The following is a 26,506-nucleotide window of genomic DNA, read 5'->3' as shown; positions in this document are numbered from 1 at the left end:
ATTATTAATTAATAAAATATGCCTTTTACATCTTTTGCCATTAATTTTTTAAAGCAAGCACATAAATTACATTAATGTTTATTTCAATTAATTTTTGTGTATTTTTAATGAAAAAAAGTGCCCCGAAAATGGTGAAAATGCCCCAAAAGTGTTTGGTCTACAATGCCTTGACAAATTTCTATGGAAATCACTAATATGTGTGTGTGTGTGTGTGTGTATATATATATATATATATATATATATATATATATATATATATATATATGTATGTATTGATGTATGAATATCTATATATTGTATGTATGTCGAGGTTGACTATTACATAGATATTAGCGCACTGGCGCAGGGGATAATTAAATCCTTTCTGGCCTCACAAATTTGTCCCATGCCGTTGCTGGGACTCGAACCTGTGGCACCGATTTATGTATATATATATATTGTATGTATGTATGTATATGTATACATATACCTATATACATATAATATATATACACACACATACATATACATATATATATATATATATATATATATATATATATACACACACACACACACACATTAGTGATTTCCCTAGAAATTTGGCTGAAACAAAGGCACCCTCTGCACCAAAGTAAATACTAAACACACGGAGAGGTGGGGGGGGGGGGGGGACGACCTATATTTTGTTACTGCAGGCCTGCTACAGACACATTTGTAAAAAAATAAAATAAAGGTTAAACAAGAATTTAGGACTATTATAATTATTATATGTGTGTAATTTAGCAGTATTAACTTATTTTAAAATTAAAAAATAAATAAATAAGATGTAGTAGCTGTGGTATGGCAAAATAAATACAAGTATAGATAATATCCAAGCAACTAAGATTAAATGAAAAATAAAGACCACACAAATTTAATGATAAAGGAATATACTCTTTATTCAAGAACTGGATGAATCGTTTTGTTGGGGGTTTTTTTCATGGAAGACGATGGAATTGTGTATTTTATTTACAGTATAATGTGGGATTTTTATCACTGCACATGCTTTAAACATTTTGTTTGCTAAATTAATATCTGCTGGTGTCAACAAGCAACGACATTAAAGTCAACGTAGTCGCATTCTGTGAGGGAAGCCATGGAATTCCATCAGGTTTGTCGTTTTAATGACCCTACCCACAAGCGGCGCCTAGTCTCTTCTTTTGGAAATTTGTAAAACGATATTTTTTTTAACATCATGTTATGGTTTATGCAGCCAACTGCACAACATGTGTTAGGCATCGTGACTGTTATCAAACCATACGTAACTAAGGAGAAGCTTCACCGCGTCACGTGATAAACAATGGCGGCCAGGGTCGAAGTACCCGTATGTTCGGTTCCGAGAATATAAAACCATTTTAATACGTGGTCGAATAGCTGAGTTTCACTGTAATATTAATAAATAAAATTACACCAAAGTTGTAGACGTCCATTTTTAATTTTGTCACAATTATTTACGGACAGTAAAGTTTGGGGCGAGTTGTCCAAACACTGGGGCGAGTTGACCAAACGCTGGGGGTGAGTTGGTAGGGGGTGAGTTGACCAGCATTCTATATAGTCACTTGATCATAGAGGCCACCTTTAAGGTCCGACGGATAGCTGCTGTAAAGAACACTGACCGTAAACTAAGCTCAATACATTAAATACAAAATGAAATCCAAACGAGAAGGTTTTCGGTGGTTTTAAAGAGTCATTATTCTGCGAGGGTCAGTTTGCTACATGTGGGCCTACTACGGGTTTTTCCAGCAGGGAGTCATTTTTCTACTGTAAAAAACTGACTTTTTGCCGTACAAAAGTGACCGGGGGTCAGTATTCTACGTGAGACAAAATATCACGTTACAGGTTATATATCGATTCATATAGTCACCGAGGAAATCCGCCGTCGCCACAATAGGGCCAAGGCTGCACGGGAAAAAAGCCATAGAATAAATTTTTCGTATATAATGACTGTATCATATATTTTATCGCAATTTGAAATGAATCACTTTTTTCAAGGGCACTATTCTAGGGCCGAATCTGTCTAGGTAAGGCAGATAAAAACGATACAAAAGGGCACTTGTAAAATCAGAACTTTAATAAAGGGAACTATTCTAGGGACGGCTCTGTCTAGGTCGGGCATATATACAAAAAAGCAATAGTGATACAAAGGAGCACTTAAACAATTGTAAATTAAAACTTTAAAAGGGCACTATATTCTATAGGGACGGTTCTGTCTAGGTAGGGCAGATATACATAAAAATGACAGAGCCTATTGTTCATTAGTAATTTTGAAGATCTGTACAATTTCAAAGCAAAACCCAGTGGCGGATCCAGAAAATCCATTGGGGGGGGGGGGGCAGTGACATGAGGTTGTCAGAATGCCAAGGGAACTTTGGGGGAGATTTGCAGGGGGATCGTAAAATAAAATAAAATAATAATATATAATAAAATTATAACTATCGCAAAATTTAGGGGGGCGGGCCCCTGCCTCCCAGATCCACCTCTGAAACCTATTACGCTATTAATAGTATTATTAATGTCATTATGCAAACTTGATCACGAAAGACGTCAATACTTCCGCGGCATGGATTTCTGGTTGCATGGCACCAAAGAAGAGAGTTACGTGTCAAAGTTCAAGATTTCAAGATTTATTGTAAACTGACTGGAGTGTGTTCTGTATTGTGATTGGTTAATTACATTCTTTTTCCGGGATCAAATAGACAATAACACCCGGAAATCTAATGGCGTCATTAGAAAGTGACGTCATTAGCAATTGGAACAGGCGAAGTTGACGATTCAAGGGTCTACAGTTAGATTGTAGCCAGGTATTTTTTTCAAGAAATGCCAAATATACAGTTAGTTCTGTAGAAAAACGATTCAGTTTACAACGGACATAACCATATGGAATTTTTAGATTTGCGGGTGTTATTGTCTATTTGATGCCCGCAGATGTTTCATTTTTTACCTCAAGCTAACATTTGCGGGATCAAATAGACAATAACACCCGCAAATTTTAAAGCTCCATATGGATATCTCCTAATTAAACAACACTCGGACAATGCTTTTAACCAAGTGTCAATTTTTATGTTGGCCGCCTCACTAAAAGGGGATGGGGACATTTGTGGATCCTCCCTGACTTGGGTACATATCTGAAAAGGCCTGTAATGGGTTACGGTATAAACTTAATAAAATGTCATGCTTTTAACCAAGTCAATACTTTTTATGTTTACCGGCTCACTACAATTAATTATGGCCCATTTTTAAATACCAAAATAATCATATTAGTGGAGACTCAATCTTCTTAGTTAATTTGTACTAATTAAAACAAGAGTTATTCCCCGTACACCATAACTAGATTGGGGTATTTATAACGTAGCCTATGAAAGCTACGCCCAGGCCCGAGGTGTGTGTGTGTGGGGTGGGGGGGGGGGGGGGGGGGGTATCTGGCATTAGGTACATATCTGAAAAAGCCTGTAATGGGTTAAGGTATATTCTTAATAAAATGTCATGCTTTTAACCAAGTCAATATTTTTTATTTACCGGCTCACTATAATTAATTATGGCACATTTTCAAATGACATAATAATCTTATTAGTGGAAACTCAATCTTCTTAGTTAATTTGTTCTAATTAAAACAAGAGTTATTCCCCGTACACCATAACTGGATTGGGGTATTTATAAAGTAGCCTATCAAGGCTACGCCTGGGCGGGGTCTGGCATTAGGTACAAATCGTGCACACGCAGGGATCAGGCGCGGATCAAGAAGGGGGTCTCGATCCCCACCCCTCCTTTCGGTTTTGTTTTATTACAAGATTTTCTTCAAAAACAGACGGGTGCATTAGTAATGTCGAACAAATAATTTTCAATAGCAATTTTGCATTGGATTTTTTCCAGGGTTATTAAAACTGAAACATGCATCCACTTTATTTTTCTTGTAAGGATATGGAAAATGACGTCAATGGAATGCTGATGTCATTCAAATTTAAAATCAGCTATTGTTACAATGCTACGCCACATAAAAATAAAACTAGTCTACTAACCTTGACCTCTATGAAAATAATTCCGAAATCGGACAACGCAGTTGACATACAACGTATTAGCCCGAGTACTCTGACTGTAAGAGATCTAGACGGACATTTGGACATAAATACGCTCTCATTACAGTCCGAGACCAAGCTATGTATTTTTTTGGCAATTCCCGACAACCAAAAAGTTGGCAAAGATTTCAGCTCTAATACCACAACAATCCTATGTTTGATGTGAAATACCTTTACATCGATCATTTTCGAGTTAACTGATTAAAAAAATCCACATATTAATCACTCTGTAATGAGAGCGTATTTATGTCCAAATGTCCGTCTAGCACTCTTACAGTCAGAGTACTCGGGCTAACTACGTACATGTTGGTATGTTTTTATTTTTCATAATCTTAGACAAAATATTACGTTTAAGTTTTAAAAGATGAAAGATATAAAAGTACTGTTTGTCAAATATATCATACCAAAACAGTACCGGTTTATTAATTTTATTGTGTACGACGCCAAAACAAAGGTGCGAAGAATGACTGTCGTCGACCTTAAAGCGGCTATGTCTGGAATATTTTTTATTATTTAAGCATTTAGAACAGAAAATCCCATTACGTTTGGTGCATATAAGACGCCGCACTCCGAATTGGTTTCACTACACTGGCTTTTCCAAGTTAAAAATAAACCCACTATTTTGAAAATGGGACACTTTTGCCGGGCTCCCTCTGGGCTAAAAATAGTACGGTTCGGCTATTGTTGCATGACAAAATCCGAGCGGATTCTTGCAGCTAATTCCTAGCAGCCAATTACGCTAGCAGCCAATTTCAGCAGACCCTCATGGCGACGATCTAAACACCGGACTCATACGCCTTTCGATTGTTACCTGTATTTCACACACTTTTATACACACTGTTATGCTAATTTTTAATTATTCACTACAACTTAAGAATTTTAGAGTTTTAAAGAGTATCTTTATATAATAACAACACAAAAACAAAATAACAACCAAGACTCATTTTCACAGTCTTATTGTTACTAATATCCGTATAAATACAACTTAACCGTTTTATTAAGCACTTTTATACTATCTGAAGTATCACTTTAAACATCCGTCTGTACTACGGTAATATAGGATGTCCAACTAGTATCGTATAGCCCACACCACAACACACATTATAAAAGGCGTAATGGTCCGGTGTTTATAACGTCGCCATGCGTGTCTGCTGAAATTGGCTGCTAGCGTAATTGGCTGCTAGGAAGTGGCTGCTAGAATGCGCTCGGTATTACAAAATGGCGAGAATTGTTCTAACTGGCTAGTAAGCATTTGACGATATGCGTTAATGACGACAACTTGCGAGTGAATTAAAAGTGCAGTTATGCTTGTATTTGAACTTAGAACTTGACTGTATACGATTGAAACCAGACATTGCAGCTTTAATATTTACATGTAACATGAAAAAAAACCTAGCCACCCCATTAAAAGGGGGTGGGCAACATATGTAGATCCTCCCTGGCCATCGGGGAGTGGGGGGGGGGGGGGGAGGAGTAGCTGCTGACTTGGGTTTGTAATGGGTCAAGGTGTATATGTACCAAAGTTCATGTTTTTAAGCCAGTGTCAATTTTTATGTTAGCCAGGTGCAGATTTAGTGGGGGCCCAAGGGGCCCGGGCCCCCCTATTTTTGGGGTCAATATACTCAACACATTTTATTTACGTTTATATAGCGTCAGAAATATGGTTAAGGACCACAAAACAATGAGAAAGGAAACTCGCTGCCGCGACTCCAGGGGCTACTCTTTCAGATTAGCAGCAAGATATTACATACCATGGCTGTTGATACACATTGGCCCAGTTGTTCAAAGCAATGTATATTACTGAAACAACTGTTTCGATATTTCTTCCCATTTACCGGCAGCCGCAGTCAACGGAAAACCAGCCTAATATGGGAAGGAGAGATGACCACTTTAACTTTAAAAAAAAGAAGAGACCAGAGTTTATGAAATTTTGAAGATAACAAAAACAGTATGACAATACCAAAAACATACGTTAATATAGCTATTTTGTTACTCAGATGCGAAGAAATCGCGTTTCAGGCCACTTAAATTTCAAAATTTCGCGGGGGAGCATTCCCCCGGACCCCTCTAGGAATCTCGGGCGCTTCGCGCCCTCGGGCCCCCTCCCCCTATTTAAAAATCCTGGATCCGCGCCTGTTAGCCACCCCACTAAAAAGGGGGGTGGGGTGGGGAACATTTGTAGTACGTCACTGGACACCAGGGAGCGCTGCTGACTTAGGTTCATATCTAAAAATGTTTGTAATGGGTCAAGGTTACGTATATTTGTGCCAAGTTTCATGTTTTTAACCCAGTATTGTTTGTTTTTATTGGCAGCCCCACTAAAAGGGGTATGGGAAATTTGTGGAACCTCCCTGGCCACCATAGGGCGCTGCCGACTCGAGTCCATATCTGAAAATGTTTATAATGGGTTAAGGTACATACTTAATCAAATTTGATGTTTTTAACCAAGTACATATTTTATTTACCAGCCCACTACAATTAATTATGACACATTCCGCCCCCCAGCCCCCATACCATAATAATCGTATTATTGGAGACTCAATCTTCTTAGTTCATTTGTTCTAATTAAAATAAGAGTTATTCCCCCTTAACCATAACTTTATAGGTATGACTATACCAAATAAAATCCCATAGGCGACCATGTTAACGTTTGTGTTTAAAAACACTATATGCAATATATCAACCAAACTATGACCCATAAATATCAGTACTACAACCCCTACCTCAAAGTATTAACTGCAGAAAATGGTACCTTTCATGGCTCATTTTCGGTATAACCAGATGTTTCTACAACACCCCTAGTTTCGCACAAAATTTGAGTACTTTTTTTTACAGGTACCCCGCACATGTTCCAAGCACAAGGCTACTTGACATGGTGGTACTACATCAAATAAAATTCCATACATTTTTAGCCCAGATGAAACTAATTTTTTTTACAACCAACACACTCACATTTATAACCAATCACAGGACTTGTGGTGTTAACTTCTCTATCAAAAGTTCGGTGCACCTCCAACTTCGACCCAGCCGGAAATTAATTGGTATAGTGCTACCTATACTGATAACGTACATGTTTCAAAAGGTCAAAAGGTCAGAAAAAATGAATGCTCCAAATAATGAATAATTTAGCGGGTTTCCTCTCTAAGACTATATGTCGAAATTACCAAATGTTTAACATCCAATAGCTGATAATTAATAAATCAACGTGCTCTAGTGGTTTCGTTAAACAAAACAAACTTTTATGGCGCGGGTGTCAGTTTGAAAAATTCAGTTTCAAATCATAGGCCACAAGAAAATGGTAAAACGTTATGCAAACACATGTACCTACTATGTTTATGCGTATGTGCGTGCGTGTGTGTGTGTGTGTACGTTTTTCGTCTTCTCTCAGTGTTTAATATTAAAATTAGATAACAGTTTTATAACAGTCAAACTCCTACTTCTCTCCTTGTTATCTATTACCAGTGGCGTAGACGGGATGGGATGGGGGGGGGGGGGGGGGGGGGGGGAGGTGGTGGATCAAATCTTTTTAAAAAAAAAACCGGTCTAACATTTTATAAAATTAACCATACATGCATGCATGCATACATACATACATACATATATAGTGTGGGTTGACCCCCGCCCCCATATAAAATATATTACATAATTTACAACTTCCCCATTATGGAATAGTAAGTATAGCTTACGTCGTATTTGTGTTGGAACTTTGTTTTGAAAAGGACACACACACACACACACACACAAAAAACAAAACAAAGAAAACATTAAAAACTCGAAGCGATGGAATATTTGTCATAGCACAATGTTTATCTTGCAGCATATCTTTCTTTCTTTGAAGTAGCATACACATTTGTACGCAATTTGTGACTCCAGTATACGAAGCAACTCTATATATGTACAGCTGGTCATATTACCATACTTGATCGTAGGGGTCTAGGAACAATGTGTTTTGTTTATCGACACCACTACGGAGCACATTAATTAATCATCGACTATTGAATGTGAAACAGTTGGTAATTGTGACACATCGTCTTCAGACAAACCCCGTTATATTTCGTTTGTATTAGCAGCAGTGGATCTTTCGTTATTGTATGCACTTCCCAACAGATAATACACCTAACTCTGACCCAGTGCTCTCGTTTAGCGGTGTTCGGTATGGTCTTCTTTATGTCTCCGCACAGTAAGCCTAGTAGTGCATGAATGGTGCGATATTACACAAACGTCTACACACTACCTGTCCAACGCTTTCTTAACAACATCAATGCCTCTTTCATTAACGTGATTCAATATGGAAAGTAATCCTTAATTCCACGAAAAGTTTGAATGCTATGCTTCTGAATTTCTTCGAACTACGTTTAGGCAGAAACTATTTGTTGATAAAGTGTTCACTCATAAACATGCCCACGCACGTTGTGAAAGGAAGAAAATCAGTTTTAATTTAACACACGTACACCACGTTATGTAACTAAACGTTCTTGTGGTTACCAATTCTGGTCTGTCAACAGATTTAAGAAGAATATACGTGGAAACTTATATATCAGGCAATAGTTGGTCTGTTAGCAGATTTAAGCAGAACATACGTTGAAAAACTCACACTAGAATACCAGACAATAGTTTGTTCACTATGGCTAACCAGCAAAATTTGAACATACCAGGTATCCACAGAGTTAAAACAACACTGACCGAACTCGAGCCTAAGGTACGTGTTTTCAATGATTCATGTAGTGGATTGTTTTTAAAGTTTAAAGCTTTTTAACTAGGAGTTCAGGAATCCACTGATTTATATTTGTTTAAAGGAAGGCCTACTTATTATCTTATTGTAGAATTATTTAATTCACCTTAAAATAAACAGTTTCAAGGAATATGAGCCTTATATGTTGGAAAGATTGATACCAAAACCACCAGCATATAGTGACAGAGTAAAAAAAAGTTGGGTTTTTTTAGAAATACTTTTCAACAATTATTCCTGTTAATTATCACCACCACCATCACTAATACTACCATACACTATACTACTACTACTACTACTACTGCTACTACTACTATTACTACTACTACTACTACTACTTGTTACTGCTACTGCTACTACTGCTACTACTGCTACTACTTACTACTACTACTACTACTACTACTACTACTACTACTACTACTACCATCATCATCACTGGCATCACTACCACTACAAGTCCTATTACGACGACTATTGCTAGAACTACTACTACTGTTACCAATATTAGTACTACCACCACCACCACTACAACTACAAAATCTACGACTACCATCACCAACTCCACCACCAACACTACCACTATACTACTATTAATACTGCTGCAACTACTATTGCTACTTCTACTATACTACTACTACTACTACTTCTACTATACTATTAATACTACTACTACTACTACTACTACTACTACTACTACTACTACTACTACTACTACTACTGCTAGTACTACTACCAGTACTATATTATTAAAGTACTGATCAAAATTATACCCAGGTGATTTTCCAGTCTTATATATTAGTTATGAAAATCCCTGGAATAAAAACCATAAAAGTGTGTCAGTGTTATCATGACCTGTTATGGTATTCAAACAACCGGTCCAAAAACGACAATAAATGACCTGTTATAGACAGAAATATGAGATGTATTTACAATTTTACTGCAAAACGTATGTAATTTGAAACAGACTATAACACCCAGGTTGATATTGATTACACTTGACAGGTGAAATCACAAGTACTAAGCTTATTTAAAGTTATAAGCAATTTCCCTCTCTTATTCTCCAGATGGAAAAAGGAATAAACAGCTTTCACAAATTTACTAACTAACTGAGACTGCAGGTCCTTGTACCATATTGATACTAGAAATAATACACCTGTCATTTTCAATACAATGAAGTTCAATAAACTGCTTTGTTAGATTATTAGAAAATTATTGATTATGGATACAACATCAGTAATTTTGTTGTTAGCAAAGTTATATAATTATTTTAGTTATTTGATTTAATATGCTGGACTGCTATGTATTCTTACACTTAGTACTTGTTATTTCACCTGTCGGGTGTAATCAATATCAACCTGGGTGTTATAGTCTGTTTCAAATTACATAAGTTTTGCAGTAAAATTGTAAATACATCTCACATTTCTGTCTATAACAGGTCATTTATTGTCATTTTTTATACCGGTTGTTTGAATACCGTAACAGGTCATAATAATACTGACACATTTTTATGGTTTTTATTCCAGGGATTTTCATAACTAATATATAAGAATGGAAACTCATCTGGGTATAATTTTGATTAGTACTTTAGTATTATTACTACGTCTGCTAAAACTTTATATTATTACTATCACTATCACTGCTACTACTGTTATTACCATGACTACTACCACAACGACCAATAATACTGCTATTCCACTACTACTACCACCACTAATAGTAACAATATTACCATTATTATTATTACCACGACTGCCACCATCACAATCACCACCACCACCATTACTATTGCTACTACTACTAATAATACAACTATTAGTACTAATAGTATTACCACTACTATTACGACGACGACTACTAATAATAATACTGCTGCTGCTGCTGCTGCTACTACTACTGCTACTACTACTACTACTGCTACTACTACTATGAATACTATGCATACTCGTTATGGCTAGTACTATTATTTCTAATACCACCATCATCATCACCATCATCACCACCAAGTGCACTACTACTACTACCACCACTACCACCACCACCATTGCATCAATTACTACGACTATTACTACTAATATTACTATTACTACCACTACTACTACTACTACTACTACTACTACTACTACTACTACTACTACTACTGACAGAAGTAGTAGTAGTAGTAGTAGTAATGATAAAATCGATATAGTAGTGATGGTAGGTGATAATACTAGTAGTAATAGTAGTAGTGACAGTAACAGTAAAAGTAGTGGTGGTGGTGGCGTTGGTAATGATAGTAGCAGCAGTAGTAATAGTAGTAATATTATTAGTTGCAGTAGTAGTAGTAGTAATGGTAGCAGTTGTAGTAGTGGTAGTAGTATACTAGTAGTACTTAGTAATTGTTGTAATAGTCACAGTACTACTACTAGTAGTAGTGATGATACTGATAGTAATAATAATATTAATAGTAGTAGCTGTGACGGGTCTGATGGTAGTTGTAATAGTAGTATTAATAATGATACTAATAGTAATTTTAGTAATAGCAATAATAAGGCATAGTGGTAGCAATAGTACTAGTGGTAGTAGTGGTATTAGTAGTTACCTAGTAGTATTAGAGGCAGCAGTAATAGTAGTGGTAACGGTAGTAGTAGTCACAGCAGCAGTAGTAGCATTAGAATTAATGATAGTATTAGACTAGTTACTAGTCGTGATGGTGTGATAGTAGAGTAGTAGTAGTGGTAGCGGTAACATAGTAGTAATGGTGGTAGTAGTCGTAGTAGTAGTAGTATTCATAGTAGTAGTCGTCGTAGTTGTAGTGGTCGTCATAGTAGTAGTAGTAGTAATCGTAGTAGTAGTAATAAGAGTAGTAGTAGTAGTAGTAGTCGGCGTCATAGTCGTCGTCGTAGTAGTAGTAGTAGTAGTGGTAATACTAATAGTACTAATAGAAGTGATGGAAGTAGCAGTGGTAGTACTAGCAGTGACAATAACATTAAGAAGCATTCTGAGAGTACTGCTAAAGCAATACATATCCCCTACCGGTCCCAACAATGTTTTGTATCTCATAAATATCTCCTAAATGCATGGACCATAACTCTGTGAAAAATGGGTAAATCACCATAAAAGTTAAGCGTGAACCGTACATGATAAAGCTATATAAAAAATTTCATCTTCAGCCATTGCAAAACAAACGTTCGTTAAACAAAGTTTTATATCTGTAAAAAAAAACAAAAAAACCGGTTGGACCAGTAATAGTCGTTTTTGTTTATTCCTTAAAATTACAGATATCGGGTCCAAACGACTCGTTGAAATTGACTTAAAATGGAGGAAGATGAATTAACATTCGGTGCGTGTCACATGACTTCACACGTGGCGAGATCAACAAGGCCAAATCATTTAATGTTTATGATTTTTAAGCCCCCTGTTGTTAGAATTTAGTTTCAATTGTTATATTCGATCTGCAAAATGTTTACTACATGTTTGTGCTCCTACTGTAATGAATAGTAATCATAATCCATTCATAACAATTGTAAATAATTTTGAGTGTATAAAATGTGTTAATTAAGAATCAACTCATTAAAAAAAAAAATAATATATATAAAAAAAAAAAAAAAAAAAAAAAAAAAATATATATATATATATATATATATATCTTGTCACGGGGATCCTATAATACTCGGCTCTAGGTATAATCAGAGATAAGATCTTATAAACAAATAAATATATATAGCACGTTTAGTTCACTAGAAAACACAACAAAACACAATACACTTTGGAATCTGTATTAACACTACGCTGACAAATGTACTTGCCGCAGTAGTTAATTAACAACAACAATAATAACAACCCAGAACTAATCACTTAATTAGTTAATCACCAGGTGTCTAGTTTACACAATATTCTAATCACTTCACTGTGATACAACACGCACACGTGTGATAATTGAGAAACGCTGCCAGGGGAACTTAATTAATAAAGGAATTACAACTCTATTCCTAACTGGTTAATTTTTAATTAACCCTTAACTACTCATTCAGTAACCTTGTAATACAGAATTAATACTGGTACCTATCACAATAAAGACAATAACCTACAGTTTACCTAGGTCCTTTAGGATGACCGGCTAAGCTTTAATATTATAGAACAGTGAAGCCTACAACTTACTTCGTCAGATTACCGGAGACACTGTCTAAATAATATTGGTATAATACAGTATTAAAATATTTAAAGTCACATCAATCACATCAAGGTTATACAACAGAGCAGAAAAATATATTTACCAGTCCAGTCGGACTATGTTCCCCGGGAGCCTTCCAATGTTTCTACCCGATATATCTAAAATCCTATCTATTTATTCAAAAATCTCAGAGACAGCGAATATCGCCTGGGGCCACAACGCGGTACCTCACCTATCATGTGATATTTCCACAACTCCCAGAGTCGGTATATTTTCTTAGATGGCCAGACTTACTGTCGCCAGTTCGCCAGCAATACCCCGGTCATAAACCGCACTACCGGAGTTATTACGTAACTACTTGCCACATGGCCTCCACAACTGGTCTGGGTGTGTATTAGGGCGCAGCTCTAGCACCGTCGCGCGGGGGTATTACGTAACCAAGCTGCACACGGCCCTCTAAAACAATTAATATAGACACAGGCGAAAAGATAAGAGCCTGTTCCGTCACATATATATATATATATAATTTTACAAACTATTCACTGGTATGAACGTAATGCCTACCAGTATTGACATAAAGTGTTAGCGATGTGTGTTGGTAAAACGCGGACCGGACCAGAACGCTTGACAAACTGAATATTTCCTTTAAACAAAAAATAAGTGGCCTTAAAAATGGAAAATGACGAATGGCGGTACGATACTTTTTGCAAACGCATGCGCCTGAACGCAGTTAGACACGTTACACTCTTTCCTGTTTACTGGAGAGTGCTTTACTTTTATTTACTAGAATGGATTTGTTTTACGTCCACATTGTTGATTTTTCACGTTAACTGATTGCAATTTATTTTGTTTCACATGTCGTAGCTGAAAAATGTAAAATAGTATTTCCATAAATATCGTATTCATGATTTTGTCGTTAGGTAAACGCAGTTTTGGATGTCGATGGTAATAGTAGTAGATTTTGTAGTAATAGTAATAGTAGAAGTATATGCTATGGTAGTAGTATTAGTGATAGCAGTTGTAATAGAATTGGTAGTATTAGTGGTGGTAGTAGTGGTTGTAGTAATAGTAGTGCTGGTGGTAGTAGTAGTAGTAGTAGTAGTAGTAGTAGTTGTAGTAATAGTAGTAATATTGCTATTAGCTATAGCAGTAGTAGTCGTTGTAGTTGTTGTAGTAGCAGCAGTAGTGATAGCAGCACTGTGATACATGTAAGGGAACCTTTCTGTGTTTATGAATACCGGTATTTTATTTTGGCTAAATTTTATAACTTCCAAGTTTATTTTCTTTACTTTATGCCCACTGTAGGGTAATTTGGCAAAAGGAAATTAGTTGTAAGTTGTAGTTAAGTTGTAGGCTACTAATTAGTTAATCGGGTAAAGTACGGTATTGCTTATTTGGGATTTTCACAAGGGTTATCCTTTAAATGCACGTTTACCTTTAGTTGTTAATAATTACTGTTTAGATAGCTGTATTCGTCGTGGTATGTGCTATGGGAAAATGTAGTGGGTGTCCTCTCTAAGACTATGACAAAATTACCAAATGTTTGACATTCAATAGCCGATGATTAATGAATCAATGTGCTCTAGTGGTGTCGTTAAACAAAACAAACCTTTTTAGGCGATTTTCTGGCACTCGTCTTATTATCGTATGAGACGGCCCCTGGAAGACGGAACCACCGAGTGGGCAATCATGTGACGCGACGTCACGATATAGGTCAGCGATCTTTACACATTATTGTTTAATATCAACACGTATAATCATATAGTTAATTAATAAAATGGTTAAATATGACGGCTATTATATATAACGGGCGCAGCCATTTTGTACCATCCCAGTGAATAGGCCCTCTGGCGAGCCAGTGGTTACGTAATACTTCACGTGTCACGTCAGGAATTAGTCTTACAATTGAAGAAACAAAACATACCTGATTTTTGCTAATGCATCGCAATGTTCTGTAATAATATCCATCCCAATAAGCCAGCAATAAGTATATATTATTTTTCAATACTAAATAAACCACCATTGTCAAAATGTCGAAATAACTGTATTATGTTTTGTCCATAAATTAACCCAACGGTTAATAATAATCGGAGTGTTTTCTTAGTTAATTGGTCTTTTCATTCCATGGCCAAACCTGTGATTCCTAGTTGGCAGGTGTATATTTAGACGGTCCCCAGATACTGTGTCATTTTCATTTCATTTCAACTTATTTTCGTGCTTATATCCAATTAAGGTTCAAACACGCTGTCCTGGGCACACACCTCAGCTATCTGTCCAGGACAGTGGGTTAGTTGTTAGTTGGTTAGTGGTTAGTGAGAGAGAAGAGGGTGTAGTGGCCTTACACCTACCCATTGGCCCTTAAGAACTCGCTCTGGGTTGGAGCCGGTACCGGGCTGCGAACCCTGTACCTATCAGCCTGTAGTCCGATGGCTTAACCACTGCTCCACCGAGGCCGGTGATACTGTGTGTAGACACACTAAAAAGACGTGCCTCTTTTATTAAGATCACAGGGTATTGTGTGATAACCGCGCGGACACCCCTAATTCGTAATCGACATTATCAGCCGTCCTGCTTTATTACTGTAAATAATTCTGTAAGACCCTTGATTAAGTAGACTTTCCCATCTAAAATCACAAAACTGACCAATTACGTAGTCTAAAAGAAAAGAAAATGATCACTTGAGTATTATGCGTGTTCGTATTTGCTCCAACGTACTCTATCAACAGGCCTAATAGTATGCATTTTTTCTTTGAATTTTTAAGAGAGAAAAATACTATAATTTCATTTAGTTCTATTGATGCAAATTGAAATATATTTAGTTAAATAGTTTATTATACTATCAAGTAATTTATGTTGTTTTACAAGCCAGGTTAATGAAAGCGAAGCGCCTTGTCGTAAATTAGAGCGTTTGTTTAAACTGTACGTACAGGAGTTGGTCGGAGCTGACGTCACTTCGCCCCAAGCTATAGCACCGGACGCAACAAAAACTAAACAAAATGGCTGCCCCCAGTTTGCAGGAATAATCATGTTTTTTATTAACTCTAAAATTACGCGTTTTTCATTTGTTAAAGTGTCAGTATGTGTTGGTAGTCCGGATATGCATCTTTCCAACACATAAGGCTCTTGTTTGAGTTGACTGTCCCTTTAAAGTTCTGCTGTCCGATGTTTGCCGAAGCTTAGTTGAATGTGGGTGCTGTCGGGTTTCTTTCTGTAGATTAATATGTGGATTATTTTTTTAAATCAAGGAACTCGAAAATTATCGATGTTAAAATATTTGACGGCAAACATAGGATTGTTGTGGTATTAAAGCGGGAATCTTTGATTGAGAAAACATTACATAGCTTGGTCTCTGACTGTACTGAGAGCGCATAACCTTTCAAATGTCAGTTTAGCTCTCTTACTTACAGTCAGAGTACTCGGGTAATGTCCTGGGGTGACGTTATTATGGTCCGGCAAGGTATGTGGTATATATTGTTGTATTTTTGTTATAGTCTGGCACACAGCGTGTTGTAGCCTGGTACTTTTGTTTAGTGTGATTATGGAGGATAGTTCGTGATTGATAATTATTACTTGATTCTATTGGTTAGTCAGCCAAGTCGGGTAGAGTACGCGTAATGTTGATCGCATAACAAATAAATAGAAATATGTGATATCCAATTTTTGTTGTGTTTTATATATCTGGATATAATTTAAAAAAAAATAATTAGTCATTCATTAAATGTTTACTTGTTTTCATAAAAGCAAGTTGGGAACTCGTCGAGTTGGAAGACGTAAAGTCATTTCTGTTTGTTATTGTTGTGATTCACCTGTAACAAGCAGAAATATTATTATTATTAGCATTAGTGGTGGTAGTATGGTACTATAGTAAGTATTTGTAGTAGTAGAAATGGTGATGGTTGTGGTAGTCTTAGTAGTAACATTAGTAGTAGTAGCAGTAATAGTAGTGGTAGTGGTAGTAGTAGTACCAATACTACTAGTAGAAGTAATGGAAGTAGCAGTGGTAGTACTAGCAGTGATAATAACATTAAGAAGCATTCTGAGAGTACTGCTAAAGCAATACATATCCCCTACCTGTTTAAACAAATGTTCGTATCTCCTAAATGCATGAGCCATAACTCAGTGAAAAATGGGTAAATCACCATAAAAGTTAAACGTGATCTGTACATAATAATGCTATATACAAAATTTCATCGTCAGGCATTGCAAAACAAACGTCCGTTAAACACATTTTCATATCTTATAAGTCCAAGGGCCGTAAATCTGTAAAAAAAAAAACACACACCCCAAAAACCCCTCAACATACGACAGACGGATGGACAGACTGATGGACGAATATGATACATATAACCGGTTGGACCAGTAGTAGTAGTAGCAGCAGCAGCAGTAGCAGCAGCAGCAGCAGCAGCAGTAGTAGTAGTAGTAGTCCAGAAAACAAATTTTCATATCTTCTAAGTTCAAGGGCCGTAAATCTGTCCAAAACAAACCCCATCCGACAGACGGATAGACAGACTGAAGGACGAATATGAAACCTATAGTCCCCTCTGGTTGGACCAGTAGGGGACTAGTAGTAGTAGTAGTAGTAGTAGTAGTAGTAGTAGTAGTAGTAGTAGTAGTAGTAGGTATAGCAGTAGTAGCAGTAGCAGCAGTAATGACTGATAATAATAATAATAATAATAGTAGTAGTAGTAGTAGTAGTAGTAGTAGTAGCAGTAATAGTAGTGGTAGTGGTAGTAATGGCAGTAATAATAATAGTAGTAGTAGTAATAAGGATAATAGTAATAGTAGTAGTAGTAGTTTTACTAATAATAGTAGTAGTAGTAGTAGTAGTAGTAGTAGTAGTAGTAATAGTACTAATAGTAGTAGTAGTAATGGTAGTGGTAGTGGTAGTAATGACAGTAGTAATAATAGTAGTAGTAGTAGTAGTAGTAGTAGTAATAATAAGGATAGTAGTAGTAGTAATAATAATAAGGATAATAATAATAGTAGTAGTAGTAGTAGTAGTAGTGGTGGTATTAGTAGTAATAAGGTTAATAGTAGTAGTAGTAGTAGTAGTAGTAGTAGTAGTAGTAGTAGTAGTAGTAGTAGTAGTAGTAGTAGTAGTAGCAGTAATAGTAGTGGTAGTAATGACAGTGATAATAATAATAATAGTAGTAGTAGTAGTAGTAGTAGTAGTAATAGTAGTAGTAGTAATAATAATAGTAGTAATAGTAGTGGTAGTGGTAGTAATGACAGTGATAATAATAATAATAATAATAGTAATAGCAGTAGTAGTAATGACAGTAATAATAATAGTAGTAGTAGTAATAAGGATAATAGTAATAGTAGTAGTAGTAGTTTTACTAATAGTAGTAGTAGTAGTAGTAGTAGTAGTAGTAGTAGTAGTAGTAGTAATAGTACTAGTAGTAGTAGTAGTAATGGTAGTGGTAGTGGTAGTAATGACAGTAGTAATAATAATAGTAGTAGTAGTAGTAGTAGTAGTAGTAATAAGGATAGTAGTAGTAGTAATAATAATAAGGATAATAATAATAGTAGTAGTAGTAGTAGTAGTAGTGGTGGTATTAGTAGTAATAAGGTTAATAGTAGTAGTAGTAGTAGTAGTAGTAGCAGCAGTAATAGTAGTGGTAGTAATGACAGTGATAATAATAATAATAGTAGTAGTAGTAGTAGTAGTAAAAGTAGTAGTAGTAATAATAATAGTAGTGGTAGTGGTAGTAATGACAGTGATAATGATAATAATAATAGTAATAGCAGTAGTAGTAATGACAGTAATAATAATAGTAGTAGTAGTAATAGTGATAGTACTAATAGTAGTGGTAGTGGTAGTAATGACAGTGATAATAATAATAATAATAGTAAAATAGTAGTGGTAGTTGTAGTAATGACAGTAATAATAATAGTAGTAGTAGTAGTAATAAGGATAATAGTAGTAGTAGTAGTAGTAATAGTGATAGTACTAATAGTAGTAGTAGTAGTAATAGTGATAGTACTAACAGTAGTAGTAGTAGTAGTAGTAGTAGTAGTAATAGTGATAGTACTAACAGTAGTAGTAGTAGTAGTAGTAGTAGTAATAGTGATAGTACTAATAGTACTATTAGTACTAGTAGTAGTAGTACTAGTAGTAGTAGTAGTAGTAGTAGTAGTAGCAGATAGTAGTAGTGGTTGTAACAATAGTAGTATTAGTGAAGGCTATACTACTAATAGTTGTGCTACTAGTAATAGAAATATTAACAGTAGTAGCAGTGGCGATGGTGGTGATAGTGGTGGTGATAGTGGTGGTGGTGGTGGTTGTAGTGGTAGTGGTAGTAATAATTGCATTATGAGTATTCGTAGTGGTAGTGGTAGTAGTATAACGAAACACATATAAGTGTGGCAAAACCATGAAGTTACCTAGCTGTCATTACTAACTTCTGAATTTTCTTTTTCAGACTGATGTTTATGTACAGTTTGAGTCAGTCAAGGTCATAGATATTGACGATGCCAATCAGCAGTTTCGTGCAGAAGTTGAGCTGTGTGCTCGCTACAAACAACCAAATGGTTTTACCAGGGTATTATAATATGGCTTCCGCACTTGGTTCCATTTTTATTTCTTTGCCATATTCGGTTTTGGCAGGTTTCACTGTACTATCAAATTCAAGCATACTTAGTTCTATCAGAGCACAATCTTTAATTCTATTATTACTGTGTAGATTCCGATCTTTCCTCATATATCACAGTGCATATAAAAGACCCTGAATGCTGTTTTTGTCGTTAGTAGATATGGCGCAATGGATTTCCTCTCAGACTGTTATTATCTTTCTGATTTTTAACCAATGCCCCTTTAAAAATAATGTAAATGTGCCACCAAAGGAATGAATGAATGGATGTTTAATGAAATCTCGAAACAAATATATAGAGATCGTCTATTGGGTGTCAAACAAGGTAAGTACATCAATATGATTAAAACCACCAAAAGGAGTAAATTCAGAATTCAGCTATGTTTTATTAGAAAGTCCTTCAAATCTTTTGTATTCACGATATTTGCGACTTTATCTGTAACAAATTATTTGACTGGATCGTACAGAATGTTTACATATACACTTGCATACAAAAGTTATATACATCGTGAGAAATGCATTTTACAAATGTTGCATTTGTCATTATTACCTATCAGATAAATTTCATGCGTTTTGATTGGTCAGTAACTAATGTATACCATAAGTACACTGTGTCATTTGCGGAAAAATACACAACTTGCTGGAAAATAAGAATTTGCCAGGGTGTATGAAATGCCACGTGATTTTCTCGACTGGTTGTACGAGAATACAAACTGCGGATGAGACCGACAAAATTTTCTCCAACACGCCTCACTGATTAAATTTGTTAAAAGTCTTGAATTCATTATAAATGGGAATACCAGAACTCTGTGAATTTTATTTTTATTGTTTATTTTAATAATTTTTTAGCACATTTGGCCAAAACATGTGCTAGATTGTAGTTTTTCGCGTATTAAAAGCTAATGCTATAAGCCTCTATTAGAAACATACTTATCTGCCCTTGATTTGCATGTGCTAAACGGCCCGAACATCCACTAAATTACTTCTGACGCTTTTACGCTCCAGTCGCTTGCAACAAAGGCCCCTTGTTACTACTGAATCGTGGAGTAGTCGTCGACTTGTTCTTTTATTTTTTGACGTTAATAAAGTTTCGAATTTCTTTTATTGTTTGTCAGAAATAATTGTTTTACAGAAAAGAAAATGTACAATACATTTTATGCTCAACAGAAATAATTACGACCACGTCTCGGAGCTCATTGATGATTGACTCGTTAAAACGGCATCTTAATAAAGTTTTGATATTTGCAATTAATATGCATGTGTTTGTGTATATATCATTGTGTACGAACGGAAGCGTACATTAATTTGACTAAATGACTAGCGAGGTTTTTACCGTTCTATTAAAGACAGTTTCGGGAGCAAGCATGCACATATTTTTCAGTGGAATAAACACAGGTAACAAATCGTACATAATGACGTATATTAAATTTAATTTACTACTGACGATGCAAATAAATGCATCATTGGTGAAAATACGCAAACAAATCGGAACAGCGAGTCCAGTGTCATTGTCAGACAATGTGTATTGGACATAGTGTAACGGACACAATTTCATATGTAATTTAATAGTTACGATCGACTCTCCACCTGCAATTATTAATATTATGCGCAACCATTAAGCATTCCATATGTATAATATTATACTCTTCAAAAAAGTAGGGGAACTGTAATAAGAATTTACAATTGCTAAAATTGTAAGGTATATTAGCTGTGGGGAATGGTTATATGGTAGTTCAGTATTACAGTAGGTTTTATTACCAACAAAGATCTTGAAGGACGATTGGGGTCAGAAGTGAAATTTGAAAGTTAACTGGGGTTTTTTTTATTATCAATAAATCGCATTCAAACAATAACAACTGCATAATCAACAGAATGAACAAGATTGACAGACAGTGATTATGGTCCTGAAAATGGTCAAAATCGAGAATGACACCCCACGCACGTGTACGGGGCATCTGCGTGATGTAATTTTAGTTTAATTATAAAACAAAGATCTAAAAGGTAATAGGGACTGCGCCTCAAGAAATACCGATTTTGGAGGGGCGTACAATCCCGTACGTTTGTAAAAAAACAACACCCCAAAACCCCACGTAACTAATATCATTACCTTTTAGATAAATTCCATGTTTTGATTGGCCAATAGCCAATGCATACCACAAGTACACCGTCTTATTTGCGGGAAAAAACAGAATTTGCCGGGGTGTACGAAATGTCACGTGACTTGCTCGACTGGTTGCACCAAAATACAAACTGCGGATGAGACCGACGAAATTTTTCCAACACGTGTCACTGATTAAATTTGTTAAAAGACTTGAATTCATTATGAATGGGAATACCTCAGTTCGGTAAAATTTATTGAGGAGCGCTATTTTTTGTGGCCTAACGTATAGAGTTCCCTGGGAACTTTATGCGTCAAGCCACAACGCACAGAGCTCCCATTGAGTGCTATGCGTTAAGCCACAACGCATAGAGCTCCCAGGGAGTGTTATGCGGCAAGCCACAACGCATAGAGCTCTCAGGGAGTGTTATGCGTTAAGCCACAACGCATAGAGCTCCCACGAGCTCTATGGGTCGAAGGTACACATCAACTTTAAAATGGGTCTTTCACCTTGACGCCTATAGCTCCCCACTTCCGATAAGGAAGGAAATGTTTTATTTAACGACGCACTCAACACATTAAATTTACGGTTATATGACGTCAGATATATGGTTAAGGACCACACAAGTCTTTACTCCTTTTGCTTTCTTTCCTTCTTTTTTTCCTAATTTTCATGTTGAACTCAAAGCATTTAACTTCCCATATTATAGATATTCAACAATATTGTATTATTCCATATAACGTATATGTGATGATATTTTGACATTGTACGGTCATGATCTCAAGGCACTCCAACCTTGGCATGGCCATATTGCTCTGGGGACAATAAAATAAGGACCACACAAGTACTGAGAGAGGAAACCTGCTGTCGCTACTTCATGGGCTTCTCTTTTCGATTAGCAGCAAGGGATCTTTTATATGCCATCCCACAGACAGAATAGTACATACTACGGCCTTTGTTACACCTGTTGTAAAGCACTGGCTGGAACGAGAAATAGTCCAATGTGTCTACCGACGGGGGTCGATCCTATACCGACCGCGCATCAAGCGAACGCTTTACCGGTAACTGGGCTACGTCCCGCCCCCACTTCCGATAATGACTCACTGTAATCAATACAACCCTTAACATCATGATATGCGGTGTCTAAATAATCATCATGGCTATTCTTGCGTTGTGTACAAAAGTATCTCAACGATATCAAATTCTTGATGAATTGCTTCATCCAGAAGCCTCTTGATCAATGTTACGTGGGAAGGAAGGAAATGTTTTATTTAACGATGCATTCAGCACATTATTTACGGTTGTATGGCGTCGTACATATGGTTAAGGACCACACAGATATTGAGAGAGGAAACCCGCTGTCGCCACTTCATGGGTTTACTCTTTTTCGATCAGCAGCAAGGGATCTTTATATTGACGATGCCCATCAGCCGTGCAGAAGTTGACTGTGTGGCTACAAACAACATATCAGGGTATTATAATATGGCTTGCACTTATTCCATTTTTATTTCTTTGCCATATTCGGTTTTGGCAGGTTTCAGCGAGGAAATGGGCACAATCATTCAGACGGGGATCGATCCCATATATCACGACCGCACATCGTTAGTAGATACGAGCGATTTTTACCACTGTTATTATCTTACGATTTTTCCGCCCCTTTGTCACGTGGTGACCAACTAGGTAAAATGGAAACGGAAATTTCGCATATGAGAGATCGTCTATTCAGTAGGTAAGTACATCATGATTAAAAACCACCGATTCCAGCTAATTGTACAGTCCTTCAAATGATCACGATATTTACAGTATCTGTAACATATTTGACTGGATCGTAGTTGAGATATCTACAACGCATCGTGGAAATGCATTTTACAAACAGATAAATTCATGCGTTTTGATTGGTCAGTAACTAATGTATACCATAAGTACACTGTGTCATTTGCGGAAAAATACACAACTTCTGGATAAGAATTTTGCCAGCTTTTAAATGCCATGATTTTCTGATCATGAATACAGCAGCGGATATACTGGACAAAATTTGATAGCCTCACTGACGTATTTTAAAAGGTTGAATTCTAGTTGGAATACCCCCTCTGTGAATTTTATTTCCATTATTATATTTTCACACAGTAGCACATTTGGCCAAAAATGTGCCAGATAATCTCATACGCGTATTAAAGTCATAAGCCTCTACAAGAAACAAATCTCCTTTAAATCGGGACACCATAATGTAACATCCAGATTACTTCTGAGCCAAACGATAAGTCGCTTGAACCTACTGAATCGTGGAGAGTCGTCGAAATGATCGCATTTTTTGACGTTAATAAAGTTTAGAACTTTTATAGTTTGATAATAATGTTTTACAGAAAAGAAAATGTACAATACATTGATGCTCAACAGAAATAATTACGACCACGTCTCGGAGCTCATTGATGATTGACTCGTTAAAACGGCATCTTAATAAAGTTTTGATATTTGCAATTAATATGCATGTGTTTGTGTATATATCATTGTGTACGAACGGAAGCGTACATTAATTTGACTAAATGACTAGCGATTTTCTGTACCGCTAGCTGCATTATTAACTACGACCTATGCAGTAGTTAATAATGAAACTAACGATAGAGAAATTCACTTTCTCTCCTAACAATAAGGTTTCGAGAATGACACCCCACGCACGTGTACGGGGCAACTGCGTAATGTAATTTTAATTTCAAATGTCTATGATACTCTTCGAATTCTGATAGCTTTTAAAAATATTGATCATGAAGTAGCGCCTATACTGGACTTGGTAGCGAAACGTATTTTGGTTTTTTACCTAGTTAGCCCCCAGTGAATATGCTCCATTATTATATCACACAGTAGACCACTGCATTTGTAAGAGATGGAATTCACAATGCCAGTAATCTCATACACATTTGTCATCTCGCAAAGAAAATCCTTTTAAATCGGGACACCGATCTCTCGGGCCATAATGTAATCGAGATGTTAAGCCAAAGATAACTTTGAACTACATTGATGAGAGGCAAATGATCGCAGACGAAAGTTTTAGAACATAGATGATAATAATGATTGTGATGATAATGATGATGATGATGATGATGATGATGACGTCCACAACTTTAGTGATTTGTTGTTTTTGATGATGTTGATTGAGGAATAAAGGAGTAGAACTTAAAGTAAAAAAATAGTCAGTAGTTTATGTTTTAGTAGTTGATATTTACAGGGGAGCTGAATGTGGAACGATCTGGCATATTGACGCATTGAGCTCCTCGGGGAGCTCCATGCGTCAGGGGCTCTATGCGGCGTCACGGAGCATTCCCCGGACCCCCCTTAGACGTCTATGACCCTTAACCCTGCCCCGGCCCCCAATTAACCAATGAGATCTAGTACGTTTAAGGCATATAAATGAACATATTCTTGGGTTAAAATAGGGCCTATTATGCAAAATAATCTTTAAAATAATATTAAAATTTTAATTCAAAATTTGCAGTGTCTCTTTCAATTTATTTTTAAAATTGTAACATAAAATTTTTACATTGAAAATGTCAATGTCTGTATTCTCGTAGAGCTTCCATTAATTTTTGTTGAATTTTATTCTAGTGTTTTGAATCAGATAGTTTTGAAACTTGGTACTATGATATTTTAGTTTTTATTAATTTTGTTTTCAAACTTAAATAGAAAATTTGAACGTTTGCCTTCTCCTCGAGTTTTAATCGTATAGTTCTAAAACTTGGTACTACGACTCTATGGGACACTCTTCACAACTAAAGCTTGGATATTTTCGAAGTTTAGAATTTTAATGTTTTTATTAAAGTTTAATATTTAAATCAAATTTAACACTAAAAATGAGAAAATCGGTCTTCTAAAGTTTTAATCAGATAGTTATGAAACTCAGTACACTGATTCCCAGTGACAGTCTTCAAAAATTAATTAAGATATATCTGAAAATTTAGAATTCATGTTTTTGCATTACATTAAAACTGTAAAATATTAATTTAACATTGAACATGTTAAAGTCTATGTTTTCCTAAAGTAGTGATTGGATAGTTCTGAAAATCAGTGTAATGATTCTCAGGAGTGGTCTTCACAGACGAATTTGAATTTGTATTAATGTTTAAACATTTAAATTAAAAATAAACATTGACAAATTGAAAGTCTGTCATGTAATATTTCGATATCATTTGGCTCTACCCATTACGTTACTATTGTTACTATTGAAGGATTTTCTGACAAGATGAGTGCTTTTGCAGATTAAATTGTTTTGCCCCTCACAATAACCCTTGAAAGTCAGTGGTTTTGTTATTATTGTATTATCAAGTGGTAAGTTGAAACAAGACACATAAATATGTACATTGATACACAAGAGTTTAGTCAAAGCTGTGGTCGTTTATTGTATTTTTGTTGGCTTTTTTGTTGTTGTTGTTGTTGTTTTTTTATATTTGACTAAACAACATTACTTGTTTCATTTTTGCAGGATAAACCGTGGGATCCACAAATATACTTTCCAAACTGCGCTGAGATTCATAATGTGGAAGAAGTATCAGATTTTGATTGGGAACCTGATATGGTTGTAAGAGGTAATATTATTTTGTTGGATCAAAAACACGTTTTATCTCAAACTGTTCAGGAAACCATTCATCACACAAGAGATTCGTCAGCAATAGTCCACCTCATCTAGACCTCTTCTGTTATATTTTTCAGCGAGTTGCCAAGTGAATAATTGTGAATCATTAATCAATGTGCCAAAATGATGTCGCTAAACAAAACAAACTTTAACGACCCTTGTATTTAATTGGAATAATGCGCATACCAGTTATAACAATTACAATTATTAATTGCAT

This window comes from Gigantopelta aegis, chromosome 3 (assembly GCF_016097555.1).
Source record: "Gigantopelta aegis isolate Gae_Host chromosome 3, Gae_host_genome, whole genome shotgun sequence".
NCBI lineage: Eukaryota > Metazoa > Mollusca > Gastropoda > Neomphalida > Peltospiridae > Gigantopelta > Gigantopelta aegis.
This window is presented reverse-complemented; position numbering follows the sequence as displayed.